The sequence below is a fragment of the Schistocerca serialis genome, chromosome 2 (genome assembly GCF_023864345.2).
Source record: "Schistocerca serialis cubense isolate TAMUIC-IGC-003099 chromosome 2, iqSchSeri2.2, whole genome shotgun sequence".
Taxonomy (NCBI): domain Eukaryota; kingdom Metazoa; phylum Arthropoda; class Insecta; order Orthoptera; family Acrididae; genus Schistocerca; species Schistocerca serialis.
In genome coordinates, this window is record NC_064639.1 from 731,944,734 (window position 1) to 731,970,256 (window position 25,523).

The window sequence follows — 25,523 nt, forward strand, 5'->3', positions numbered from 1 at the left end:
TGACCTCAACCCTCTTGACTTTCATTTATGGGGGCATTTGAAAGCTCTTGTCTATGCAACCCCGGTACCAAATGTAGAGACTCTTCGTGCTCGTATTGTGGACGGCTGTGATACAACACGCCATTCTCCAGGGCTGCATCAGCGCATCAGGGATTCCATGCGACGGTGGGTGGATGCATGTATCCTCCCTAACGGAGGTCATTTTGGACATTTCCTGTAACAAAGTGTTTGAAGTCACGCTGGTACGTTCTGTTGGTGTATGTTTCCATTCTATGATTAATGTGATTTGAAGAGAAGTAATAAAATGAGCTCTAAGATGTAAAGAAAGCGTTTACGGACACATGTCCACATAACATATTTGCTTTCTTTGTGTGTGAAGAAAGTTCCCTGAAAGTTTGGCCGTACCTTTTTTGTAACACCCTGTATAAGTGCTAAAAATAGCTAGACAGTTCACTGACAGTTCACAGCCGCCATCTGCAGGATAACACTACGTTTGCACTTAATGGATGATGTCAACCATCTGATAACATTTGGACACATAATGACTTAAAGGATGCAGATATCGTTAATAAGGTCTCTGCATTAGAAACAAGTGTCAAAATGAACTGACTTCTCGAAGCTGTACTGAAGATTAATATTACTGAAGTCAAAGCTAGTTAACGAAAAAATGCGATAAAATTGTGGAATGGGAGGTAGATAAAATTTTTCCATACAACATTAAATTAAAGCCTGAGAAATAAGTGCAAAAGATAGACCGAGAATAGAACCGAAAGTATATAACTGAGTAAATAACAAAATTAACTTATTATCTGCAACTTCACAATTTTCAGCAGCCAATTTGCATCTTTAATTGGCCAAATTTTCTGTCATATTTGTAAAAAATGAGCCCTACATTCTTGAATGTTATGTACCATCCCGTCTTTTGATGAAGACCTTATATAGAAAACTAGGAAACTACATTCGTCAGGAATTTTGAAATAAACATCCTTTTGTTTTATACCTCGGTTTCGTTTCATTGTCTCTCACATCCATAAACCATTACTCATCCTCCTTCCTGCAAATGGGGGCAACAGTTGCCTGACTGCTCCGCTACGGCGTTGCCTTGGAGATGGCACCTTGATAGCGCGCTTCGGTGGATGTGATTAATCGAGCTGTCAATAGTCACTGCACAGGAACGTTACATTTTGCCAGCTCTGTTTCCGGAATAGTTGAGTAGCCCCGTTAGTTTGTAGATGTACTTTCAGGTACTGCTCAGGATAGTGAATATGAAGTTTAGAAAGTTAATTTCTGCAGAGACAACACTAGCCTCTAGTTGGGCAAATGGTGACTCTAAATACCTTTTTGATTCTAGTATGCAATATGTTACCCATTCCCCAGTTACGAAGATGACCGTGAGTTTTTCGAAAACATTCGTTTATGTCGCTGTACGAATGTGTTCTAGCTATTGTTTGTTAAAGTAATGTGCGTGACATATGTACTAAATATGGAGTAAACAGTTAATGTGAATTTTGATAGTGTTCGTCCTTCTGTATCGTTGACGGCCACTCAAAAATTAATGACTGCTTATTGATCAGTTATGAATACACATCGGGTGCGGGTACATGGACAGAACTATTTATTGCGGCTTGTATAGCCACTGTAAGCGGCTCAACGTCAACGTCTGGTTGCCAGAAGTGTATCTACGAGGTAGACGGTAGGCTTACAAGTTTCATGAAAACGTTTCCGCGACGCAGCAGCCGTAGTGTCGAGATATGAAACCCTTAGCGCGATGAGCACGTTACGCCCGAGAGACCCCTGTGTATCTCATTACGAGCCTGCAGTGCCGACTGATTAATGTGAGCCAGTTTCCAGCTGCCAGGACGCTGTGAATATATGCTTTCTGTGTGCAAAAGAAAAGTGTAACTAATGAAATTTCACAACAGCTTAGGAATTACTCTCTTAACTACACTCATAAATACAGCCGCTCGCACTTCGTGCATTACTGCACAATGCTTTGTGCTTCTGTCCTAAGTGTTTCCCCTAGTTTGGATAATATTCAGTCTCTCTTGTGCTAAAAATTTAATCCAGTTAGCTCAGCCGGTGAGTAAAGTAACGCAATGGCTGAAGAGACAGGATTCGTTTTTTGGAGCGACTTTTTTCCATCTAGTTGTGGAATGGAGTCCAACTCAAAGGATGTTTTTATTCCATCACGATTATTGTAAAGTGAGTGAATCCTGTTAGCTCAGCCGGTGAGTAAAGTAACGCAATGGCTGAAGAGACAGGATTCGTTTTTTGGAGCGACTTTTTTCCATCTAGTTGTGGAATGGAGTCCAACTCAAAGGATGTTTTTATTCCATCACGATTATTGTAAAGTGAGTGAATGCGGAAGTTTAATAGCACGATATTGAAGGGAAGTAAAATAAATAACTTCAAAAAGAATTTGGCGATGTGTAAGTCTTTTGTTAAATTTAAAGCGCCAATTTCGATTTTTTTTGTTTATTTTTCTACTGACAGTAACCCTCTCTTCCATCCTGAAATTAATACGAATCGTTCGTCGTTCTTCGCAACTGTTCGAATGCTGGGAACATGGAGTGTCACTGAAGTAATCGTCATGTCCAAAAATTAAGACATTATTTGCTGGAAAATATAGTTTAGGTTTCGGAGAAAATGAGCCTAGAATGTATTAGCGTTCTTTGTAAACGAAATGAAGAATAAATGTAAAAATATACATTCGAAAGTGTTTGTCATCCTTAGCGTGTCTACACAACCAGAAAAGTCAAATCTTGATATCAAAATGTAAAACCGTCTCACTTTTGTTTGAATGTGAAAACACAGATAGAAGTATTGCAGTTTGGTACTTTTACTTTATTTATGAAGCGAAAAACCGATTATTTACAGTAATGAGAAGAATGATTTTACAATAATCAAGGATTTGATTGTAGGGAAGAGCATTAGTTAACTACATTTATTCCCCATGGATAGACATCTTAACGTTGGGGGGAGGTTTGTGTCCCTCAATGACGCACTGAGTTGTGCTGGCAGGATCAACGCCCTTGGCAGGGTCATCCATGCCAGACGGGTAAGTTGGCATTCTGGACCAATTGTAGTGCCACCCAGTGGGCTTCACTTGTGAGTTTGTGGGTGGTAATCGCACGTTCCGTTAGCTATGTCTGACATTAATTCCTCGCATTTGTGTCAGCCTTATACTGTTATCCATTGGACTACTCTTCTTTATTTCGATCCAAACAGTATTAGGTTTCGAGGTCTGAGGGTGTCTTTCATTTTCCTTTTCCATCTCTAACGGTCTAAAGTCGGCAAAGGACCCGTGCGTCTGTATATGCTGCCGATACATGTTCAGAAACGTCCAGTGATTCAGACCTTGAAGAATTCACGGCAGCCCAGCCAACAAACGCTACCCCCACGTCCGAGAAGACATGGGTCGCGTGACGCCTGCTCAATGTTGGCGTACAGTGGCTGTACGATATACGTTGTGTAAATTATTAAAAAGGATTATATTATGATGATGCAGCACAAGAAACTGAATTTGGAACAACAGATGACAAAGGGTTAGATGAAATACTGTCTGACGAAAAGAAAATATGTTTAAACATGACTTAAGAGCAGAAAAGGAACAGGAAGAGATGGTCCTAATGCTGCACCGCTAAAATGTGGAGGAATGATGCTACATGTACGACTGCTGCATCTCTTAAACGATTGTTGAAAGTGTAAGTATATCCCCAAAAACTGGAAGATTGCTAGAATGGCATCAGTTTTAAAAAAGAAGAGAAGGGCCAATGCAGTAACTACGGAGCAATAAATTTGTAACTACAGAGCAATAAGTTTACTGGATACAGCATACAAGATACATGCTAAGATTTTAATCAAAATACTTAAAATCATAAATGAAGTAGCACTCCATGAGAAAAAAATGGGCCTTACGAATGGACGCTCCACGATGGATACAGTTTTTATTTACAACGATAACAGAAAAACACAGAGCATATAATAAAGAAACACACATCGCTTTCAACGATTTTGAAAAAGCTTTTGAAAGTGTCAACAGACAGAAATTTTGGAAGATAATAGTCAATCGTAAATATCTGAAACATCTAACACATGCTGTAAAATGTTTGTATCAGAACACGACTATAACTCCAGATACCAGCGGAAACGCGAGTAAGGGTTACGACAAAGCTGTTGAGTCTCCCCAACTCTGTTTAACATTTACTAACACTGAATGATGCACATATGGAAAACAGAATTTCAAAAAGGTGGATAGGAGTACTTACTATATGCTGACTATGCAGTGATCCTAGTAGATAAAGAAGAGGACCTTCAGAAAGCAATTTACTTGTTGAAACAAATAAGTGCGGGTTTTGACATGGAGATTTCAACATCGAAATCTAAGATAGTGGCCTTTACATGGAGAAAGAACACATTATAACCAAAACAGAGATAGTCAAAAGATATTGCAGCAAGTACACAACTTCAGTTACCTAGGATGTATGGTAACATACGGTTACAGCGAAGATGTAGCAATCGAGCTTAGTAAATTTAGGCGGGTATGTGGAACAATTAACAGAAGCATTAAAAAATAATCTAGGGAAAAGCAGCTGCAGTCCCCACACTGCTCTTAAGACGCGAGACCTGGCTGACTAGCAAAATGCAAGAAAGCCTTTTTTATGCACGAGAAATGAAATTACTGAGCAGCGTTGAAGTTTGCACAATGAAAGATAAGCTAAGGGATCAAGATATTAGAAAAGAACTAAATATTTTAGTCAAATTTGTGGAGTATAGCAGAAAATGGAGAACGGAGAGTGACAAACTCCCTCTGAAAGTTAGAAATTAGAAGTGCCAAGGAACAACAGATAGAGCAAGACCACAGCAACGATGGGTACGGTAGAAGGCAGTTTCACCTAATACCTGAAGAGAAGAAGAAGAAGAACAAGTAAACATTTATTATCTACCAACAATATAGATGGTCTTATTTATCAAGATCACCGAAATTATGCGCTATTGGGCTTGTCTCGAACTTGTGTCCGTCCAGATCTGTCGAGCGCTGTTAGCAAGCAGGGTTTACTCAGCTCTTATGAGACCATTTGAGGAGCTACTTGATTTAGAAGTAAAGGCTCTGGTAGCGAAAGTTGACAACGGCTGGGATAGCTCTTTTCTGATCACATTCACGTCCATATCCACATCTAACGACGGCTGACGGCAGAGGATGTCACGACGGTCTGTCGGTACGGTTGGGCCTTCCGAGGCATGTTCTGACTGAATTCAAGTTCGTATTTCTCAAAGAACTAGAAAATATGTCCATTGAATCGTTAATGATGGTGGTAAGGTTGAACTGTTTTTATGAATTGATTTATTCAGAAGTAAGATGACGGTTTCTGGAAAGAATAGCGCAGTGTTAGCACTATATTCACTGCGTTTAGAAATTTAGGCAATAGAAGGTTACACAGTAGCTCTTATCTTGAAGATATTAATGTTTCTTAACCACACAATACTCGTGTAATTTAAGCTTAAAATAATAGCATTGTAGGAGTCAGGCGGTATGGAGCTAGGTCGAAGCGGTAAGTCGTTGGTGCCCCAATGATACAAGCTAGTACACAATTCAATTCAATTTAATTTATTCAAATGGTTCAAATGGCTCTGAACACTATGGGACTTAACATCTATGGTCATCAGTCCCCTAGAACTTAGAACTACTTTAACCTAACTAACCTAAGGACAGCACACAACACCCAGCCTTTAATTTATTGCCACAAATTTTTGACCTGTTGTCAGGAAAGTCTAAACATGCCGCACATATTCAATAATCATAGTGATATACAACGATTTATATTTGTATATAGTAATAAATTATGTTAACAGAAATCATATGTAATGTTAATGGAGAAACAAAACAGAAAATTGTAAATAAAAATCAATTAAAGAAAATAAAAATAACTTAAAATACACTCCTGGAAATTGAAATAAGAACACCGTGAATTCATTGTCCCAGGAAGGGGAAACTTTATTGACACATTCCTGGGGTCAGATACATCACATGATCACACTGGCAGAACCACAGGCACATAGACACAGGCAACAGAGCATGCACAATGTCGGCACTAGTACAGTGTATATCCACCTTTCGCAGCAATGCAGGCGGCTATTCTCCCATGGAGACGATCGTAGAGATGCTGGATGTAGTCCTGTGGAACGGCGTGCCATGCCATTTCCACCTGGCGCCTCAGTTGGACCAGCGTTCGTGCTGGACGTGCAGACCGCGTGAGACGACGCTTCATCCAGTCCCAAACATGCTCAATGGGGGACAGATCCGGAGATCTTGCTGGCCAGGGTAGTTGACTTACACCTTCTAGAGCACGTTGGGTGCCACGGGATACATGCGGACGTGCATTGTCCTGTTGGAACAGCAAGTTCCCTTGCCGGTCGTTCTTGGTACATTGATTTTTATAAATTGCGTTTCCTTTGGTTAACTACATGTAAATGGTCGCGTGAGAACTTAAGCTGGTTTTTTCTGCATGAGCTTTGGTTAAATTATTTATTATCAAGCACTCTCGTGAATGCTTTTGGTGTACTGATATAAATTGCGGAAATGTAATAGTAAATGTCCTCTGGAATTGTTAGTTTGTATAGTGCTGTAAAGAAAACTGTCTCAGTTGAAGTAGTCGACATGCGACAACTTTGAGGAATAACTGATTGTTATGTGACATGATTCTTAATAGCCAAAAATTGTTAGTTGCCCTAGCCACATTGTGTTGTTTTTGCTTTCGGTATTTTCTTTAATTTCAGCTTAAGGCATTGAAATGCAACTTTATTCAATGTATGTTGTTTTAGAAAATTGTTTTACTATTATTGTTTAAATTTTTAGTATATTGTCTTTGTATAAGCTCCTGTAAGTGAATGTTAGGAAAAAAGAAGGATTTCAGTGTAAGATGAAACTGATTAACTAATGATTGTCGGATCTTAAATAAAGGAAGAGTCTAACACATGCCTTCCAGAAAATAAATGAAATAGTAAGGCACAGTATTGAATGTTCAGCCAGTGTGTAGAAAAGGTTGTAGGGCTACTGAAAACTAACAACCTTATGTAATAAGCAGTGTCCGACTTTCAGTGTATAATCAGTCCACTCCACTTCCCATCTAAATCCGTTTCTCTGCCTTTCACTCCAAAATTTACATCAGACTTGTAGTCCAAAGAATTAATAACATAGCAACCATTAGCAAATGTTTACTAGCTGAACAAACAACAAAATCAGAATTTCATAATGAACAATAATGGAGAAGCTCTATACAAGTAAATTTTGTCAGAAACAGATGCTTTAGGCCTGCCAGCTCAAAATAGGTAACACAGCCAAGATGATTAATTAGAGAACCTGAAATCACTGAAACTCTGCAATGCTCGGTCCGTGAGACAATTTCAAGTTACAATTCAGTACCCAAACTCATGACAAGTCACTCAGCTCTAACTGGCGAATTAACAGCTCAATTTATTATTTAACACAGACGTGTTTAACCTTTGGGGAGGATCCACCAAAATGTATGAAATGGGAAAGCCAAAACACACCAAGTCTCAAAAGCAATTAATCTTGTACTCAGAATGTAACGAAACACTTTGCTGATACAGAGATTAAAACAGTGAACCAAGAAATATGCCTTTTATCTCACAGGATATTACGATGTAGAACTAATTTTTATTCTCTCTCAGATTCATGCCATTTAGGTAATCAAACATCAGCCCCAAGGCAACAGCCTACCTTAGTGCATTTAAAACAACTGGGCCAGAACATAAGATCCAGTCTGTAATACGATCAGCAAATTGACGCTTTTGCCGGCCGTTGTGGCCGAGCGGTTCTAGGCGCTTCAGTCTGGAATCGCACGACTGCTACGGTCGCAGATTCGAGTCCTGCCTCGGGCATGGATGTGTGTGATGTCTTTAGGTTAGTTAGGTTTAAGTACTTCTAAGTTCTAGGGGAATGACGACCTCAGATGTTAAGTCCCATAGTGGTCAGAGCCATTTGAACCATTTTTTGAACGAATTCCTTTCCTGTGTGTAGGGCAACCGAAGTAAGTACGAGTCACTTCTTGTCTTTCACGCAGGCGCCAAGTTCTACGGACGTCATAGGTTCGTACTCCTCTCTGGTAACAGGTTTCCTGACGATTTCATATATGAGACCGGCAAGTGGCGGGGCAGATCTTCGTTAGCTTATGAAGTTACTCCATTAATTAATCGTAGTAAGTCATTTCTCTGGGTGCAATTATTGTGACAGAGAAGAAAAATTAGAATTCAGTTCATCTCGAACCCTTAGCGTGATTTATTTCTGGGTGTCCGGATGTACTGAAGCTTGTCACTGACAGTGTACGTAAATGAAATGCATAAACAACGGTTTGTTGTTGAGTAAGTGAACGGTCTTAACAAATATGACATTACATCGGGAACGTGTAGCAAGGTATTGCGTTAACTCTTTACACTTATGAAATATTTTTGAATTAAAACACTTAATTTGTTAACATATCTACCCAGCCGTATTTCCCTAATTAATATGGAGCCACCGTGTTAAGTTTTCTGGTATCACACATCGATACCACCCTATTAGCATCTTTAAACTGGCAACAGACTTCCTAGTTAACGCTGATAGCAGTCGCACGGTATTAGGCATACCCGGTGGTGTGTGTCCACTCAGCCACGCCTCCAGTTGCCCTGGACTGGGAGCGCCCTCTGCTGCCCCTACACGTGATGGTTGGTAGCAGCTGCAGAGCCCACTTGCGTTTGGAGGCTCCTCGCAACGAGTCTCTTTCGTACTGACACTGTGACACCTTGCTGAGTTCCTTGCTGCATTATTTGTAATGAGTCTTCGTACACTTGGAGAAAAAGAAGTTATGTGAATCTTCAGTTTACTGTGCTATCTTGTCCGCTGATCATTTCTCCTCCTGCCCAGCGTTCCTAAGACGACAGGTGCTGCACCACACTGTAGCTCACTTCTGCTAACCGTTGTGTACGAAGTTTTACAATTCGTACATGAATATGAGGTCTAGCACCTAAGTGTGGCCGTCTTCAAGTCTTCAAATTACTTCCTTCTGTTTCGTCGTCTTTTTGTTTGATTTAAACTGCCCTTGCTTGTCTTCTGGGTAGCCTGTGTTCACTTTTCTTGTTTCGGAGATTTTAGTTATTCCATCCTCTCTCTCTCTCTCTCTCTCTCTCTCTCTCTCTCTCTCTCTCTCTCTCTGCTAGTTCTGATTTTCGCCGTTTGTATTTGCCCATAGCTTAGTAAAGTATGACTAAAATACTGCAATCGCCTGCTGCACCTCCTGCAGTTGATCGAACACAGTTTATTCAGTTTTAGAGTCAACAAATGACGCTACTGCTTCAAGTCGCTTCATGACGGCTCAGATTACAAGCTGCGACACCCAATGGTAGCGCTACCGCCTTCACAGCCTGCTTATGTGCCGCCGTTCCACGAGTTTGATGACACGAGAGAAGTCTGAACAGAGTACCTTTCACAATTCAAGGTACCCATCGCAGTGTATCAAATACAGGGTGCTGACAAACATTCTTATTTCTTGGCCTCGATGTGACTATTTATCGGTTCTGTGCGAAACATTTTCCCATGAGGACCTACTGCAGGTGCTTACAAAATATTATGAGGACAGCGCACAAATAGAGGATGCCTGCTGTAAATTACTTAGGTTGCGTAAGCAACAACAATAGTGAGTGACTGAATTGCAGCGGCATACTAGACAACGTAGATCCAAATGTGACTGTAGCAAATATTACAGTGATACCTTCACGCAAAGTGTGAATTCGGTACAAGATTCTTAGATAATCGGATCCTCCCTTGGAGCAAGTTGTGGAGGTTCTAGACTACCACGATTCCTTCGAAAGGGAAGCAGACAGTTTTGGGGTAGCACCTGTTTGTTCTGCCATAGCCACGACAAACTCCCTCGCAGGCGGCTCGCAAGCAGCGACCCTGCCTGCCACAGCCACAGCGCTTACGTAAACACGTTTACGGTCAGCACGAAGTGAAATTGTCTCTTCGCTGTAATACGGCATATATTCGCCATTCTTGCCCGTCGCTTAAGGCAAATTGCTTTTTTTTCTTTTCGGCAAACGGAGAGATGTACAGTCTCTGTGCTTACAAAAGTATAACACACCCCGTTCTGCTACTCTTTCGGTCAAGACTAAGTCGCAAACAGCGTGTAGTGTGTTGTTTTCAAAAGCTACAGTGTCGTTAATGCAAAACAACAGTGTAATAGCTGTTCAGGAAAGGCTCACAACTAATTTGAAGTCGTACGTGAAAACAACAAACCTTTTTGTCGTTTAATATTGCTGGACATTCAGTCCGTTTGCAACTTAACACGAGAGCGTCAGGGACTTTGCTCAACCGTAGCACTTACGAATTGCTTGGTACACATATGTTATGCACATAGCGCAGTACGCTGACGGCTTATAACGGCCAGAACATTCCTGTCTTAGGCACTTGTAGCCTTCCAGCAACTTTCCGAAATTTAACGAAGGCAGTGATACTTACAATGCCTTCCTCCCGGGACACCTTTGATCTCTTTGGGTTAAGCATTCAGGACGATGTTGATACCTCACAACGAGGGTTGGGATAATTTTAAGGTAAAACTCATGCAAAGTGGACCCACATATTTTGTCATTTGTTACTTCATCGAATACACCTTATTGCTTAACAACAATATTATAAAAGAATAACAACGCTCACAATAATTTAAAGCACTTGAACAGGCTCAATTCATTAATAACAAACTTTAACAATTTATACCTTTACGAACAGGGTTTGAATCCAGGAGTATACAGTCCCCAAATACAAGTAAGAATTCACAGCAAGTAGGATTGGCTGCAAGCTGGTTCAACTAACTGAGTTTTATCAGTGAAATGAATTACAAATGACATCCACAGCACGTTAAACAGTTGGTTAACACCCCTTAACAATATAGAAACGATAACAAGTCAAGCTACTGACTGTGGCTGTTGGAAAGCCCTTAACCACGTGTAAGCCTTAATAAAATCCCTTAAACAGTAAAATATACAATCCCCCAAACTACAAGCAAGGCTGGGAAGGTATAAAATGTAAATGTGACTCCCAGCTGGTACACGCCAATATAAACATTGTGAATGACCCTTAATTAAATATGCAATTCTCCAAAATACAAGGTAAGTTGGGAAGACATGCAATTTAAATGTGACGGTCGACTGTTACTCACCAGCCAAAAACATTCACAATGACTATTAAGTAAACGTTCAATTGCTGAGAATAAAAGATAAGCTCGGAAATACAGCAAGCGGCTATCACAGACAACAGGGAACAAGGAGGCAAGTTTCACAATGAGTAGAGTTAGCTGATGACTGTGGATGAAAGGATAGTTCACATTTATAAGTATACGGCATTAAAACATAACATTCTCTGGAAGAAGCAATAAAGGTGCAACGCTTAAACGAGTAGGTAAAGAGCAGCTACGCTGGGGAGGAACTTCAGGCTTGCCAAACACGTTTTAAACTTCACGAGCTTACTGAATTCACCAAATAGGATAGATTGATACTTCCCGATTAATTGGTGACACTCTACCGTGGCACGTACCAAACAATCAACTTTACTTCACTTGATCCAACACTATGAGGCTGGTAGAGGCACAAGATCGCCGACCAATCGGTTCTAGGAGCTTCAGTCTGGAACCGCGCGACCGCTGCGCTCGCAGGTTCGAATCCTGCCTCGGGCATGGATGTGTGTGATGTCCTTAGGTTGGTTAGGTTTAAGTACTTCTAAGTTCTAGGGGACTGATGACCTCAGATGTAAAGTTCGATAGTGCTCAGAGCCATTCGAACCATTTTTTTTTTTTTGCGGACCAACCCAGACGTGCGACGACGGAAGTGCGCCGCACCAGAAAGAAAACACGTCTCTCCTCTGGGCCCAGGAAACAGGAACACGTCTCTGCTGCCAAAAGCACCCCGCCAACACACATCAGAAAAGAACAGTAATCTGCAGAAATAAGGCTACAGACGAGAAAGTATAAGATGTAAAGAATATATTAGCAGAAGCGACTACGCATACGAATTACAAACCTGACACTCATTAAAACATTGAAATTACTTGGATATTACAAGCGAAATATCAGCGCCTGCTGAGGCAATGACTAGGGCATACTCATCTACAAGGGCGCCTTGTCTCTGACTCAGCCTGTGTTACAAATTTAATTTCATCAATTCAGTTTATAAGTGGGAATACTTGTACACTAGTACAGAATATGGCCTGGGACAAGAAATTACCCATCAGTTATACTGACCGATTATCATACACACAATCTCTCAGAGGCACGTTAATATAACAAGTGCAATTCCACATTAACACAGACATGCCTTACGATAACAAGTACCCAGACCACAAATAAAAAAAAAACCACTTAAATACACTCAGGTGTGAAGAAGCCGTGACATCCCGGATTTCAAGCTGGGGTGTTATAGCATTCAATCCGTACAGGCGGTCTTTGAGGCGCCGTAAATTTTAAGTTTTCAGAGTAGGCCGGGAACTTGCCGATAAGTTTGCGTGCGACGTCCACAACTCTTCGCGCAACTCGCCGCTATCAATCCTTAAGCGACCCGGTAAGACTTGCTTCCGACCGATTTAACCACTTGTGGTTTCTCGAGGTCCGTGCCAAACATCAGGAGCCCCCAAAAACAACAACTTGCCAGCCACGTGCCTGCCAGCTAACTCGCTGTACCCTCTAAACCAACAATACACGCCTCGATCAGAGACCCTAGCTACCGACATATAATCTGATCGAAATCGGCAACCCAAGTAGTTGGTGACGCCAGCTGAGTGTCATGCCAGCCAAAATTGAAGCAGCCACGGCGCAGATGTATTTTCTGTTTCTTTATTTAATCCTCATAACAGTGATGCTAAGTTATGTGCAGAATTTCAGGATTTCTTTTCTGAGGGTTTAGGCAAACCCAAAATCAAAGCACATGTTACTGCGAAGAGAAATTCGCAGCCAGGTTTTGCTAGAGCTCGTGCTGTTCCTTGAGCTCTTCGAGAACAGGTGGCTCAGGAAGCTACTGCTTTGCAAAACAATGAGGTCGTAGCACCCATAACATCCGGTCAGTGTTCCCTCGTATCAGTCTAAAAATCCGTCTGGCAGCATCAGGTTTTGAGGCGTGGATCAGCGGGTGCGGAGTATTGGGTCCTACACATCCCGCGCGACCACTGTCGCTGACTGAGGGGAAACTGCAATTGCGTTAACAACTCAAAGACGCCAATAGGGTGGTATGGATAGGAGAGACCACATCCTGACCCACAATACCTCCACACCGCCGTCGTGTAGTGTAAGTGAATAAACGATGAACAGGGGAGGGCTGGATGCATGTGGCAATGAGGAGACGAGAGCCGAAGCAGGCGGAACTGAGTTCCTGCACATCACCCCCTGCGCCCGCCTAGGAGCACACCAAATAACTGGAAAGAGGACGCAAGCCCACATCCAAAGGTGGAGCAGAGCTAAGACAAAGGCATCTCAGTGACTGCAGGAGACCCGAGGCCGCATGTGGGACAGCCGCCGGCAGAGGGGCTTACCACCATACGGTGGCTGGTTAGACGTGAAACGGCGTCGACTACCTTCAGCTCTGGAATCAGCTCCGATGGCGTGGGTCAGGCAGGAGGATGTACTGAGAGCTGCTGCACCGTGACAGGCACGGATTTTGAAACCACATTTCACGTGGACGAATTAGATTCTGGTGGCGTAGCAGCAATCCCCTCAGTCCCTACAGCAAAAACACTGGACGCCCAATCTCCCTCACAGTGGTGTCTCGCTCCCAGCGATTCCATCCACCACACAGTCTCTAAAAGACGTAATGTTTTGTGTCGTACTTTGCATGTCTGGTCGGAGTGGTCGCTGCCGCCATGGTGCTTGCAACAACTGAAGGTACGGTGGCGCCATCCATATAAGAACGACGTCAGCGTTGGCCTGTCGCGTGGCTAGGAGCTGTCGGAAGACAAGAAGTGAAAGACGGCCCGATCCCGTGTGTAGAAGGCATCTCATTAACGCCATCTTTTGGCCCTTATGCTTTACATGTATAGTCATATATACTGATATGTGCCTAACTAGAGACTTCAATATCTGGACCCTGTGATTTCGTTTTTGGAATGTTTACATCTAAGACATTACAACAACTCTTATCGTCCCACTTAGAAGAAACTACTTACTCTCGTAGATGGTTGCACAGTATTATTCCTTAATTGTATCAGTCATGACGCAATGTCTCCTCACCATAATGAAATGGAGACATCACACCGCCTTATCCTGCACCCAGATTGTATAGCGTAGATAGTAGTTTCATTATAATGTGTTGTCAACAAACCATCACTTCTGTCTTTATTGACACAAACGGTTTCCTTAGGCTACGTTTGATCGCTGCTAAAACTCACGGCTATCACCGTGATTAGGCAGATATCTAACCTAACAGTGAGTCAGACCCTGTGGTGTAATGATACATATCAAAAACTAATATAAAATGAAATTTTCAGGCAGCAGGGGTACATCTACATCTGCCACTGTAGCTACACCCACATACAAGAAGAAAAAAACCGACTCCTGTTTGATAATTACGCTTCTGCCTACACCTTGAATAGCTCTTATGACCGTGATCTAAGGTTGTGTCAAGTCTCGACTGTGGTCTTTAACTTGGAAGAATGTTTGGTGAGAGCTATTGACAATATATTACATAGCGTCCTTCGTAGGTGTAAGGTTCCACTCGCTTCTGTACAATAAAACATTCCGACGTGACCAGAATTGATCTATCTTATACTGTTGTATGCAGCTGAATATGAATGGTCATTATTCAAAACAGATGTTATAATAAAAGAATATTTTTGACGGTTGGAAAGTGAGTTCTAAATCCACAGACGCAACCGACCGTACGAGATTATATTCATAACGGCTTATTGGTATTCATCTGAGTATAATACTTACACCGACAACTGTTCACTATAAGATGAAGTGCTACATTTAAATTCCTACTTGTTTACGATATTTTTGTGTGCCTGGATCATTCGGTTCCCACAAATATACAATACCGCTGGCCATTGAATGGCATCAACATGAATACCATAGGCAACAAAGCATGAAGTGTACTACCTGTTTGGATATACAGTTTCGGTGCAACTGCACAAAGGAGTAACACATACGTTAGAAAAAAAATATGCATCTGATTTCTAATTCTGAAATCACATCCGAAAGTCGTTCGTTCGTGAGAAGATCTTGCTATGACTTACATAAGTTGGCTGTGTATTATGTAGGGTGATTCAGCTGCCGCTACCGATGGTGTTCTATGTAACCCGCCATGTTATACCTGGGCTTCGTAAGTCACGCGAGAGATTTTCGTTCTCTCTCGCTCACCAAGCGCATAGTATAAGTGCTATATAAAAATTAACAGACTCTTTTTGCGGGAAATTAGTATAGTCAAATATTTTAGTAGGGTACGTTTCCTCTGGAGGCCACGGGGTTAGAATTTTTCAACTCGCCCTTCAGCAGTCAGGATTTTTAGTATGTTGCTAGCAACACTCGCTCCTGCCAGCGTAAAAAAATTTCCGTCTACACAGTTATCCCCGATATTCGACCTTTCTTGGTCTCTATTGATTTGGTAATTACGCCACCAGCGTGGTCAGCTATTTCATTAACATTATTTTATTTAAACGTGGCAATGAGTGTAATAAAATAAAAATACAGCTTCTGAAAATGTTAATCAAAAACTAGATACATTCTCAATTGGTCCCAACTTAACCATTAGAAGCACAGTAGTTTTATAGTGAGAATTCCTGAGGCGCACAACGATATAATTATTATTTTTTTGCTGTTTAAATTCACAAAATTGTCAGCTAAAGTTTACACAAACGTCAGTTTTACAATTTCCTCAACTAAGGCCAGCCAATGAAGACCAAACAAGGTCGAATGTGGGAAATAATCTGGGCAGTCGCAAATATTTGTACAGTGGTAAGAGGCAGCGCCACGAACTACGTACTAGAAATCCTGACCGGTGGAGGCTGAGTATAAAGGTGTCGAAGCGTTTGTTGAATAACTTGAAATCTACGGTCTTTAGTGAAAACTTATCCCAGTAAAAAAATTTTGATACATTAAATTTCCTATAAGAAGGTTCTCTTCATTTTTGCTGTAGGGCAAGTAGTTTGCTCGTTGAGAGTGATGGAGTATGCAGTTGTCTCGCTTGGTTTATGAAGGACAGAATTACCGTTGTAAGGGAAGCTGCTTCACTCTGTATAAATAGCGGAAACATCTGCCAGCACATTTAGAATCTTGGCAGTAGAAGCATCAGAGTCCAGAGAGAATGCTGCTCTCATGTATCGGGGATGTTATCTTTGATTATAAAAATATTGAGTAGATGTGAGACCTGAGTTTCTCCTGGCGTATACAACTTTCAAATAACTTCCGGGAATTCAGCCAGGTAACACTTTCAGCGACCGCCGATATTTCGGCGGGAGAACACCCCGCCATTTTCAAGGCAAACTGCAACGGACAGGCGACGTACATGCAAATTTAATACCTCGGTTCTCGGACCCAAGCAGGAAAGATAACACACACACACTGAACACTAGTGCCACCAAAGATGGCCAAAGTCAGAGCTATCGATAGTGAGACTATGAATTCGCAGGTGAGGTAGCATTGAGTCTGTCCCTCTGTTTCTTGACAAGGGAGAGAGCCGGATTCCAAACAGAGTTTAAACAGAAACCTCCATCCCTGTTAACAAGGTTGCTCGCTAATTTAATCTCAACTGCCTCCCGAATCACACTGTCCCAATAGCTGGACGTGCATGCCAATATCTCGGTGTTATTATATAACATGGAGTGACCAGTATCCAAGCAATGTTCGGCAATAGCAGATCTATTTGGCTGCTGTAATCGTGTGTGCCGTTTATGCTCAGTACATCTGTCCTCCACGGTCCTGATAGTTTGACCAATATATGCCATGCCGCAGCTACAAGGGACACGATATACACCCGCCTTACGCAGTCCAAGATCATCCTTAACGGAACTCAAAAGTGCTCTAATTTTAGATGGAGGTCGGAAAACACAATTCACATCGTATTTCCGTAAAATACGACCGATCTTATTGGACGTGTTTCCTACGTAAGGCAAGAAGGCTGTAGACTTAGGTGTTGACTCAGAATTATCATCAATCACCTGATGTACAGTTGGTCGATAGCGCAACGCACGTTCAATCTGTCTATCACTGTAACCATTTTGACGAAATGTAACTTCAAGATGGGACAGCTCAGCTGGCAAAGTCTCAGCGTCAGAAACGATATGTGCCCTGTGTACCAAGGTACGAAGTACCCCTTCACGCTGAGCCGAATGGTGACAACTATTAGCTTGTAAGTACAAGTCGGTGTGAGTACGTTTCCTGTAGACTGCATGTCCCAATGATCCATCATCCCTCCTCCTAACCAACACGTCGAGAAAGGGAAGGCAACCATCCTTTTCCACCTCCATCGTAAAACGAATGTTCGGGTGGATCGAGTTCAGATGTTCTAGAAAGACATTCAAATTCTCCCTACCGTGAGGCCAAACAACGAAGGTATCGTCAACGTATCTATAGAAACAGGCGGGTTTTAAAGGCGCCGACTCCAATGCACGTTCCTCGAAGTCTTCCATAAACAAATTTGCGATCACAGGAGACAACGGACTACCCATCGCAACTCCATCTGTCTGCTCGTAATACTGGTCATTAAATAAAAAATAAGTGGATGTCAACACATGCCTAAAGAGATTAGTTAAATCAGCACCAAACCTGGCTTCAATTAACCGCAACGAATCAGACAGAGGAACACGAGTGAAGAGAGAGACCACATCGAAACTCACTAAAATATCAGAGTCATTCAGCCTCAGTCCCTCCAAACGACGTAAAAAATCAGCTGAGTTCCTGATATGATGTTCACACCGTCCTACTTGTGGACTCAACAGAGATGCAAGATGCTTGGATACACGATATGTCGGGGCGCCGATGTTACTCACTATAGGACGGAAAGGAACCCCTTCCTTATGAACCTTTGGAAGGCCATATAACCTAGGGGGAACCGCACTATAGGTGTTAAGCCTCTTGATTGTGTCCTGCGTGAAGGGGTACTTCGTACCTTGGTACACAGGGCACATATCGTTTCTGACGCTGAGACTTTGCCAGCTGAGCTGTCCCATCTTGAAGTTACATTTCGTCAAAATGGTTACAGTGATAGACAGATTGAACGTGCGTTGCGCTATCGACCAACTGTACATCAGGTGATTGATGATAATTCTGAGTCAACACCTAAGTCTACAGCCTTCTTGCCTTACGTAGGAAACACGTCCAATAAGATCGGTCGTATTTTACGGAAATACGATGTGAATTGTGTTTTCCGACCTCCATCTAAAATTAGAGCACTTTTGAGTTCCGTTAAGGATGATCTTGGACTGCGTAAGGCGGGTGTATATCGTGTCCCTTGTAGCTGCGGCATGGCATATATTGGTCAAACTATCAGGACCGTGGAGGACAGATGTACTGAGCATAAACGGCACACACGATTACAGCAGCCAAATAGATCTGCTATTGCCGAACATTGCTTGGATACTGGTCACTCCATGTTATATAATAACACCGAGATATTGGCATGCACGTCCAGCTATTGGGACAGTGTGATTCGGGAGGCAGTTGAGATTAAATTAGCGAGCAACCTTGTTAACAGGGATGGAGGTTTCTGTTTAAACTCTGTTTGGAATCCGGCTCTCTCCCTTGTCAAGAAACAGAGGGACAGACTCAATGCTACCTCACCTGCGAATTCATAGTCTCACTATCGATAGCTCTGACTTTGGCCATCTTTGGTGGCACTAGTGTTCAGTGTGTGTGTGTTATCTTTCCTGCTTGGGTCCGAGAACCGAGGTATTAAATTTGCATGTACGTCGCCTGTCCGTTGCAGTTTGCCTTGAAAATGGCGGGGTGTTCTCCCGCCGAAATATCGGCGGTCGCTGAAAGTGTTACCTGGCTGAATTCCCGGAAGTTATTTGAAAGTTGTATACGCCAGGAGAAACTCAGGTCTCACATTGTTTACCTCTACGGGGAGGAAATGTATCGGTGTTTACGTAAGTTGGATAAACTTCGTAGCTGTCGAGTTAGACTGCAATGTGCTTTGTCGTTTTTATTGAGGTGTCGTGATGAAAATCATGTCCCAACATTTGCTAAGGTTGTCCATCATATTAATTCTCCTGCCGCCAACCGAATTAAGCAACGTGCTGGCTTGGCTCTTGTTCGCGAAAGGATTCGTTTTACTCGTCGACGTTTGGATTCTGTTTCCAAAGAATTGTATCGTTTTCATTTAATGGTGGCATCTGAAGTGTCTGATTTCACTTGGGATTGGTTGGACGGTGCCTCATGGACCCAAGCTGACTGGGAGTACAACTCCGTTACTGCCCGGCATTTGGCAAAGTTTGAACGTTTTCATCGCGCGGAGTCGGATGTTATATCTCGACGTTCTGTGATAAATCTCACAGAGAAATCTTTTGACGACGCAACCTTATCCGTGCTAGGGAAAGGATTAAATTTTGCACCCACTCCGAAGAATTTGCCGGTAGTTGATTTTATTAGTTCAATTGAACAGGCAGTTTGCAAACTACCTCCTGACGCTGCAGAGGAAGTTAGGAGGGAGGCATGCCGTGTTTTGACTAGGGCTCGTCCACCCAAGAGTAATGTAACAGCAGCAGAGAGGGCTGCTTTACGCTCTCTCAAGGTTGATCCCAGTATTGTTATTTTACCTGCTGACAAGGGCAATGCCACCGTTGTTTTAAATAAACATGATTATGTACAAAAGATGCAACGTTTACTATCTGATTCAACGTATCGCAGAATCGATGCTGACCCCACGAAAAGTGTTGAGAGAAAGACCAACAGCCTCCTGAAGAAAAGTGGTTTGTCGCAGGACACAAACAAGAGGCATAACACCTATAGTGCGGTTCCCCCTAGGTTATATGGTCTTCCAAAGGTTCATAAGGAAGGGGTTCCTTTCCGTCCTATAGTGAGTAACATCGGCGCCCCGACATATCGTGTATCCAAGCATCTTGCATCTCTGTTGAGTCCACAAGTAGGACGGTGTGAACATCATATCAGGAACTCAGCTGATTTTTTACGTCGTTTGGAGGGACTGAGGCTGAATGACTCTGATATTTTAGTGAGTTTCGATGTGGTCTCTCTCTTCACTCGTGTTCCTCTGTCTGATTCGTTGCGGTTAATTGAAGCCAGGTTTGGTGCTGATTTAACTAATCTCTTTAGGCATGTGTTGACATCCACTTATTTTTTATTTAATGACCAGTATTACGAGCAGACAGATGGAGTTGCGATGGGTAGTCCGTTGTCTCATGTGATCGCAAATTTGTTTATGGAAGACTTCGAGGAACGTGCATTGGAGTCGGCGCCTTTAAAACCCGCCTGTTTCTATAGATACGTTGACGATACCTTCGTTGTTTGGCCTCACGGTAGGGAGAATTTGAATGTCTTTCTAGAACATCTGAACTCGATCCACCCGAACATTCGTTTTACGATGGAGGTGGAAAAGGATGGTTGCCTTCCCTTTCTCGACGTGTTGGTTAGGAGGAGGGATGATGGATCATTGGGACATGCAGTCTACAGGAAACGTACTCACACCGACATGTACTTACAAGCTAATAGTTGTCACCATTCGGCTCAGCGTGAAGGGGTACTTCGTACCTTGGTACACAGGGCACATATCGTTTCTGACGCTGAGACTTTGCCAGCTGAGCTGTCCCATCTTGAAGTTACATTTCGTCAAAATGGTTACAGTGATAGACAGATTGAACGTGCGTTGCGCTATCGACCAACTGTACATCAGGTGATTGATGATAATTCTGAGTCAACACCTAAGTCTACAGCCTTCTTGCCTTACGTAGGAAACACGTCCAATAAGATCGGTCGTATTTTACGGAAATACGATGTGAATTGTGTTTTCCGACCTCCATCTAAAATTAGAGCACTTTTGAGTTCCGTTAAGGATGATCTTGGACTGCGTAAGGCGGGTGTATATCGTGTCCCTTGTAGCTGCGGCATGGCATATATTGGTCAAACTATCAGGACCGTGGAGGACAGATGTACTGAGCATAAACGGCACACACGATTACAGCAGCCAAATAGATCTGCTATTGCCGAACATTGCTTGGATACTGGTCACTCCATGTTATATAATAACACCGAGATATTGGCATGCACGTCCAGCTATTGGGACAGTGTGATTCGGGAGGCAGTTGAGATTAAATTAGCGAGCAACCTTGTTAACAGGGATGGAGGTTTCTGTTTAAACTCTGTTTGGAATCCGGCTCTCTCCCTTGTCAAGAAACAGAGGGACAGACTCAATGCTACCTCACCTGCGAATTCATAGTCTCACTATCGATAGCTCTGACTTTGGCCATCTTTGGTGGCACTAGTGTTCAGTGTGTGTGTGTTATCTTTCCTGCTTGGGTCCGAGAACCGAGGTATTAAATTTGCATGTACGTCGCCTGTCCGTTGCAGTTTGCCTTGAAAATGGCGGGGTGTTCTCCCGCCGAAATATCGGCGGTCGCTGAAAGTGTTACCTGGCTGAATTCCCGGAAGTTATTTGAAAATTGAGTAGATGGTTTCTAGAGGGGAATTGCGGACGCGATGCAGGATCTCAGATACTCTGGAGACTGGAGCCCAAGAGGATATGTTCGCATTGCTGTGCAATATCATACAGCAATGTCAAGTGTGAAGAGCACCAGTTGACTTTCGCTTAATGAATGCTTTTGTTATACTTGCAGATTACAATGCGTATCGCCGTAATGGTATACACTGTTTACTATGTTACAATGGGCTAGCTTGCTGACACATAGGTATCCACGCGTAGAATGAGATTATCTCAACATCACCATGCCTGTCAGCACGTTGACTATAGCTGCGGCGTGATAACAGAAGGCGTCCGGAGCTGTTGCACCCTATGACAGCAGGGGCACAACAATGTCTGGTTCATTGTCAGAATCGCACTTTAAATATTTTGCTAGTTTCCAGTGAGAAGGAACGTAGCCAGCCTTTATTCGTCACACGGGTCTAACATCTGGCGTGATGGTATGGGCTGTCTTTGGCTACACAACATAAACACCTCTGCTTTTTATACCTGGTAATTTCGACAGCAGCCGTTGTGAACGATGACTATGCCCCGTCATCGACGTTTCTGTGACGCTACCTTTCAACGAGATAATGTAAAGTCACATGATGTCCCTTGCTTTTCTGATCTACTTCAATACACAAAGTGTTCAGCTGTTGTCCTGGGCCGGCCGGAAAGGCCGTGAGGTTCTTGGCGCTGCAGTCTGGAACCGAGCAACCGCTACGGTCGCAGGTTCGAATCCTGCCCCGGGCATGGATGTGTGTGATGTGCTTAGGTTAGTTAGGTTTAATTAGTTCTAAGTTCTAGGCGACTGATGACCTCAGAAGTTAAGCCGCATAGTGCTCAGAACCATTTGAAGCATTTTTTTTGTTGTCCTAGCCAGCGCCTTCTTCAAATCTCCCACTCACTAATAATATTTTGATCTTGGTCTACCGAGAGACTGGTGTTGGACGTCTCACCATTTATAGCGTCTGATTAACTACAGCACATGTTTTAAGTAGTATGCAGTGACGTACCCATATCTGGCATCCAAGCTCAGCTCAACTCACTGCTGAGCCAGGTTTGAATCGTCCTTGCTGCCAGTGGTGACTGCTCTGTACGAAATTTTGCGTTTTGTACATCAGCAAATCACGTACAGTTTCAATACAGTTTCAACCATTTACTATTGATGAAAAATTATACAGTATTGGCTGCAAACCAGGATTTTTTATTTTGTTTATCCTCCAATGCCGCGTTTCTACTTATACAGGGAATCTTTAGATTCGCTGGCACGTAATTTTGTTTTCAATTTGAAGATACCTTGTATAAGGCGAAATGCATCATTGCAGGATAAATGAAATAAAAAATTCCAGTTTTTCAACCAGTACTGTTTGTTCTTTCATGTTGTTACCAGTCACACAGTCGTAAATTGGAAACTGTTCATTTATTTTTATTACTGAACTATACGCACACAGTACGCAAAATTTCGCTATTTCGTATCCTTCCTCGCGTTGCAGTTTTAATGACCAGATGCGCAATAAGCTTTGGGTACAGCTGTTCACATGTTGATCCTTGTCTTTACACTGACGCTTTTTTTCTAGATCACTTGTTTGTCGCAAATGTATTTTCACTTCATTGGTATCCCTTCTGCAAAAGATGGAAATAACGGTGGTGGCTGAGTGAAAGATGAACTATTACAGGCTCTGGAGTCCAGTGGAGATTGCAGCAGCAGCAGCAACAGCAGGCGAAAACCACTCAGCTGTCTGCCTGAGGAAGAGGCGGCAACCAGCGGTACGAAGGCGCTGCGCGGGTGGCTGGCGTGCCGGGGGCATCGCCTGAGCGGCGGCACTCTGTCTCGGCCCGCGTAGCTGCAGGGCCGCTCGACGTGGCGTGGCCTCGCCCCATCCGATGCTGTAAACAGACGGGGACGAGTCCCCGCAACTCTTTGCTCTGCCGCCAACACGAGAGATCGTTTGCAGCTCTGACGATCCTTTACGTCAAATGGACAAAAAGGCGAGTAGCTGGCGCTTCACTGGCATGTTGTATGATCGAGAGGTACGGATGCCTTGGACAGCCGTCACAAAATAGAAACGCACCTATTGGTCGAAAAGCGATTGGTTTGAAAAAGCGAACATACACCAGAGATGTAATTGAATCGTTCAGCTTAGAAGGGAAGAACCGGGATACGTTCCAGCAATTCTAGACCTAGAGAAAACCATCAAATCGAGATTAAGCCTGTCGTAATCCACAGAAGACTGGCGCTAATGTGCATCTTAAAAATACTTTTAAGGCTACGAAATGTGGGCATAACAAACGTGGAAGGACAAAAGTGACAAGTTTGTGATGTGGAAGTTGTAAGGCAGTATTATAATAGAATCGGAGAACTGTGAAAGGAAATTAGAAACGCGTACTAAATCGTAAAATTCCGGGAGAAACGTTCCGATAAATTATGTCAAATGCGAGTGTAAGAGCTAAAAATGACAACAGTAAAAGAAGTATGGGCTTTAACAAGTCATAATAAAGGAAACGAAGACCACAACATAACATAAATACAATTAAATCACTGAGTAACACAATATATTGCCATTCGCAAACTTAAATATGACGAAAAACACAAAAATAGAAAATATTTCGTAGTAGTGACAAGCCTTACAATTTATGATATAATATTAACAGCGTACCAACTAATAGCTTCATGTAAGGAATGTGAACGAATATGTGACAGTACTGTTCTCAAATTTAGTATCCTATACCACAGTCTTCAAACACACCGACAGTAAAGAACATACAGTGCGTCAAGTAAGTGGCACGAGTCTTTAATTGCATAACATATGTAAGCTAATGTAAAACTTTCGACGCGTAAGAATTGCCACTCTGTACGTGCAAATACCTTTGTGCTAAATATTTACGTAACCAACACAAGAGTTTAAGATTTAAAAATAATAATCCGAAAGGAAATTCCAAAGAAAATTGCATACGAATTGTTGAAATATATTTTGGGAATTATGACATGGTATTTCGTATAATGTGCAATTACTTTGCTGTAGATATTAAATTTTGCAGATGACGTAGCCATTCCGACCACATAAAATACTTACACCTGTATTACGGCGTGTTCAACATGTTTAACTCCGAATATCGCTTAAGAATAAACAAAAGTAAAATAAAGGTCACGAAGGGCACTAAACACAAAGATAATGGCTTTGTTAATAGCCATTTCGAAACAGTCGTGGAAGATGCGAAAAATATCTGTGTAAAAAGCAATGTGACGCTGGAGAGAAGAAATAGAAAACACGATCAGAAGCACACTGCAGTAGGAGAAGAAAGTTTTCTTCATTTAAAGAACACTACTGCTATCATATATTGTTATACACTGAAGAGCCAAAGAAACTGGTACACATGCCTCATATCGTGTAGGGCCCCGCGAGCACACAGAAGTGCCGCAACACGAAGTGGCATGAACACGACTAACGTCTGAAGTAATGTTGGATGGAATTGGTACCATGAATGCCGCAGAGAACGAGGGGGTGGAGATCTCTGCTGAACAGCACGTTGCAAGGCATCCCAGACATACTTGACGATGTTCATGTCTGGAGCGTTTGGTGGCGAGCAGAAGATTTTAAACTCTGAAGAGTATTCCTGAAGCTACTCTATAGCAATTATGGACGTGTGAGTGTCGCATTGTCCTCCTGGAATTGCCCAAGTCCGTCGGAAGGCCAAATGGACACGAATGGATGCAGGTGATCAGACAGGATGCTTACGTACTTGGCACCTGTCAGAGACGTATCTAGACGTATCAGGAGCACCATATCATTCCAACTGCAGATACCTCACACCATTACAGAGCCTCCACCAGGTTAAACAGTCCCCCGCTGACATGTAGGGTC